Source organism: Rhinopithecus bieti, unplaced genomic scaffold, assembly GCF_001698545.2.
Source record: "Rhinopithecus bieti isolate Rb0 unplaced genomic scaffold, ASM169854v2 scaffold_19654, whole genome shotgun sequence".
Classification (NCBI taxonomy): Eukaryota; Metazoa; Chordata; class Mammalia; order Primates; family Cercopithecidae; genus Rhinopithecus; species Rhinopithecus bieti.
This window is the reverse complement of record NW_016809574.1, coordinates 360,190-365,353: the sequence shown is the minus strand read 5'-3', so window position 1 is coordinate 365,353 and position 5,164 is coordinate 360,190. Positions and strand designations below refer to the sequence as shown.

Sequence of the window (5,164 nt, the reverse complement as noted above, 5' to 3'; positions counted from 1 at the left end):
ATATAGATTTATATATATATATATATATATATAAGCTTTTAAAATTATCTGTTTAGGTTGGTGCTGGCTAACATCCAAGAAGATGAGGCTAAAAATAACATTACCATCTTTACAAGAATTCTTGACAGACTTCTGGATGGTTACGATAATCGGCTTAGACCAGGACTGGGAGGTAAAAATAGTTTTCCTTTTTTAAAACTCTCATAAAATAATGCCTTTAAAAGTTAAGGGTAATATTCCTATTTTAATACATTTTATATATGAATGCATCACTGTGTATATAAAATTATAGAAAATAGAAAGTAAGATATATGAAAAAAGATTATCTGTGATTCCTTTTATACATACATAATGTGTTTAACATATCTTTCATAGAATGACTAAAGTCATATGGAGCCCAGACTTTCTGCATGAATAGTTTTTAAATTAACTTATTTTAAATGGCTAACTTTCTTACACTTAGAGTATGTTAAAATCTAGCATTATTGAGCAGATATACATATGAAAGTATATTTCATATGTAAAGAAAGTATATTTATTTTCTTTGATCATATTTTCATATCAGCTCAGATACACCGAAATAAGGAACATAAAAAATATAAGAATATAGTGGTTGTATTTTAACAAATACACTTTTAGCATTCTATGGTGATGCTTCTTTACACTTGCATGTGATATTTCTAAAATATGCACAAGTTTGTTGTTCTTGAAACTTTAAAAGACATTTCAGATATATATTAGACATAAGTCTAAATTTTAGATTGTGGCACAGTTTGATTTCAAATTTAAACATTAATTTTTTATTCAGAAAATGTATTTTACTCAAAAGGGAAAGAAAATTTGGCTTGGGTAATATGTTAAATTTTAATGATCATATTTATCACTTGTTGGTTTCACAATCATTAAGATGTTTGGTTTCACAGTTAATTCAAAATTAAGACAAATTAGTTGAACAGTTGATAGTAATCGAAGATTTATATAGTTAATCTGGTTATTGCAAGTTTTGGTGACTTTGCAATCCTTAGTTGCTGGAAAAGATTTGTGTATATATATATTTGTCAACTGTATGGTTTGGATTGTCCATGGATAAGAAAAAAGTTGGAAGAGGCCCAAATGGTTCAATAATATGCCATTTAATTTCTATTAGTTTTTTTACTTGAATCCCTGAGTGATATCTTACATTTTAAAAGAGAAATCCCAGAGAGGAATAATGTTCACAGACATGACACATTGTATCCTGAAGGAAGGATTCAGTTGCTTAATATATGCTTAGTTTCTAGTAGGAAAAATAAAAAGGAAAAGAATATCTGATTAGTAATTAATATGCCTAATAAACATGAATATAAGGATTACTATCCATGTTAACATATGTGACAATGAACTATTGACCAAACTTGTATAAGAGAAGTAAGCCTAGGAAGTAAGAAGTAAGGCTCTCATAATTCACAATCGTGGTTTAAGAGGTAGTTTGCACTAAGGCAGATTTTTTCCAAAGGCATAGATTGTATTATTTTAAAATAAATCATCTGCTGTCAAATTTTAAAATATCCAAGTTAGCCTGTAGCCTTTGTCTCTTTGAATTTTTAAGAGGAGTATTTATCCTCTGGGTATATGGTTGGGTAGTAGAAACTACCTGTTTGAGGACTTAGGTATTGCCACTGATCTCCTTATATTTCTTTTGTAAAATCTTGCATCCTTTTTATTTCCAATGCTTGCATTCAAATAGAGATTTACGTTACCTTGTTAGTTGGGTTAATACAATACACTAAGTGGCTTTTTTTGAGTTATTCTCTTCCTTCCTCAATCCTCTGATATTGAACGTATGCTAATATCTCACAGTCAGGTCAGTCTTCTTTTAGCTTTATACTCCTTTTCATATGTCACTCTCTTCTCTTGATCGAGTGCCAACGGTGGCTCCTCATTTCCTTTGGTAGATGGTGGTGAGGGATAGTGGAAGGAACATATTCCTTGGAGGAAGACAGGTCTAGACTGGAATTCTGCTCCATTCATACACAGAACTGTGCCTTGGCCATATCACCTCTGTTTCTGTGGCTGTGATATAGTTACCTTTAGAGTTGTTGAGTTGATTATATAAACAAAAAGTGTACACAAAGCATGTGCTACATATTGGCAGTTCAATTATATCAATTCTTTCTCTCCTCCCTTAGATTGCTAATTTAACAAGGATTGCTGCAGGCTACTTCTCTGGTTTCATTTACCACTTTACCCCACCTCCCATTCTTCCTGTCCTTCAAACACATCTATTTATTTTCTCTTGATAATTCATTCTCATCTATTCCCTTGGCTTTTAGTCATATGATCTCCTCTGACTGGAATCATTTTTTCTTCATCCCCTCTGCTGATCTAAACCCTACCTTTCCTATGAAAATCATCTTAACACCAGTCCTTTTTAGTAAAGATCTTTCTTAACTGAATTGAAGCACCCAGATTAAATTTTCTCTTAATTTTTTTTAACCAGTCATTGGCACTATGTCTACTGATACATATTATGTGCTATCATATATGATATATTACCATTTTATGTTTCGCTCGTTACCTTATTAAGATTTGAAGCTCATTGAAGCAGCTAAATATTGATTTGCTTATTGTGGTCATAAAATAAATGTTGATGCTTGATTAACTTTTCTGTGACCAGCTCATTGTCTGGAAAATGGGACTACCTATATCTGGCTGGCCTTTTAGTTAGGAATGTTGAGGTTGTAAGTTGAGTATCGCTCTGCAGAAGAGCAGTGTCACTTAATGAAGAGAACCTTGCTTTAGACTGGAGATTTAGCAAAATCCTGGCTCTGGGGCTAAGCAGTTGTGTGACCTTTCAATCCTAGTCTCTCTGGATCTATATTTGTCATCTGTGAAACAGTATTTCTAATGACATTCTTAAATTTTTTATGAATTTTAAATATGACATATTCAATGAATTTAGCATAGAGACTGGCATTTAGTGGACAGTTAATAAATGATAATAGCTAAAAGACTTTGAAGAACTTTCTAAATGTACTGTTGCAAGTTTAAATTATTATCATGATTACTTCTGCATCCAACATTTTCAGTCTGAATGCACACATGTCATTTCAAATAGAAAGCTCAGGGAATTACCTGTATCATTATTTCCCAGAAATGAATAATAAGGGAAAAATGGGCTCAATTCGATTTTAATGTATCCAACTGAACTTCTCTATTGATCGATAATCTAGTTAATTAATCTCAGTTACTATTTTCTTTCCTTTATAACTATGACATAAATGAGTACATGGAAAAGAGGAACCAGTTTTGAACTGTGAGTTAGAAAAAATGCTCTTTTCACCTGGCTCTATCATTACCAGCTCTTATTCTAGACATTTTGAGCCTGGATATTTTCTTTGGGAAAATGGGAATAATAGAATTTTATTCTAAGAGGAGGACAGTCCATTGTGATTCATTTATATGACAAAAGTTATATAATGATTGAGTAAAATTTCTTAAGGTATTTAATGATTAATAATAGATCCCTTTAAAATTTTAAGTCAGATCATTCCCCTCACAGCTCAGATCCTTGCAATGGTGTCCTATTCATTCAGAATAAAAGCTGAATTTCTTGCGGTGGCCTGCAAGGCCTTGCAAAGTTTTTCTCCCCATTCTTTCTTTAACCTCACTTCACACAACTCTCTTGCTAACATTGCTTCAGTCACATTGGCTTCCTTCCTGCTCTTTGAACACACTGGGATACTCTGTGGAGCCTTTTCTCTGGTTGTCTTCTCTTCCCTGGTGTATCCACTGGTCTCATCTTCTCAACGAGGTCAACGCTGACCAATCTAATGAAACTCCAACCTGTCTACCCATCAGCAATCCTGATCCTCTTTGCCCAATTCCATTTTTTTGTTTGTGCTTCTTTAGCACTATACACACACACACACACACACAGTAGCTTGATTCACTGATATATCTATCCTAAGCATCTGGAACCATGCGTGGCACATAGTGAGCACTCAACAAGATATCTCTTGAATGACTTTCCATTTTATTAGTTGATTTCATTTTTGTTTTCCATGTGCCACCATGAAAATGATCAACTATAGAGTTTACTTCATCCTTAAAATCAATGGAATGATTATTTAATTACTACACCAATCTCTCACTATTAACACCAACATATTTTAAGTTGATTTCTTGGTGAATTGGGATAATTATTATACCAATTACTCAAACTCCTGACTTACAGTACCTGTGATTCTGCCACAAACTGTGTGATTTTGAGTGATTCATTTTTCCTATCTATGACTTATTTACTCACCTGTGAAGTGGGAGGAGAAGTTCCACTTATTCTATTTATATCTTACAGGGGTAGTATATGGCTCAAGAACATTGAAATTCTTAAGACAGTGCAATGTGATATAAAATTGATAGGTATTAGCATTTTTAGGTATAGCAGAGGAGAATTCTTCAAGGGGAATATTATGTTAGAAAGCAATATTATTTGAAAAACACGTCAATAAAATATTGGTAGATATGCGTTTGGTAGTCTCACTTCATTGTGGGCCTGAAAACTTCACCTGGCATTGTCTCAAAATCTTATCTAACAAGAACGTAGATGCAGATTAGCCAGAACTAATAACTGTATCAAGTCTTCTCTTTGTCTTCAATTTAGTCATTAGTACTAACAAGTTGGGGTACCTCCCATGGATTTTTATATTTCAGAGGAGGCTTTCACACCGTTAAATGAATAAAAGGAGCAACATTTGTTTTTTGGGGTCAATTTTATAAGGTCATTGGAAAACTGAATGCGAAGACAGACCTCATATATTTATGAAAGCTGACGTCCACATGCTCAAGAGTAACAACTATTAGCTATGACAAGCCTTGGAATCTAAGTTATAGATTCAGCCTGGAAAATCTAGATGGAGTGCCATGCTTAACTGCACATTGAAAAGCTGTTTTGAGGAGGTTGGCTAGTTAGAACCACCCTCCCCCAACCTGGTACTTTTGTTTCATACTCTGAAACCTTGAAGATGCTTTATGCTTAAAACCATGAAAACGTGAGGTCTGAACACAGCCTTAGTGTCTGATGGTTAGTTTTCAACTTCACTCTTGGATATTTATCCTCAGGCTGTGGAGAGATATATGATAAAATATTTCCGTTGATGTTATTACTCCTCAAATTTATAAAAAA

The 5,164-nt window shown here is 33.4% G+C and overlaps 1 protein-coding gene across 1 annotated transcript in view; it reads left to right on the top strand.

Annotated features, from left to right (window-relative positions):
- The first annotated feature begins 59 nt into the window (after positions 1–59).
- The window catches only part of GABRA2 (gamma-aminobutyric acid type A receptor subunit alpha2), a 158,361-nt gene continuing 153,256 nt past the window's right edge, over positions 60–5,164 (top strand). The window contains exon 1 of the mRNA XM_017889733.1: positions 60–172. The gene's annotated coding sequence lies outside the window, so the exon portion shown is untranslated. The remainder of the gene's footprint in view (positions 173–5,164) is intronic.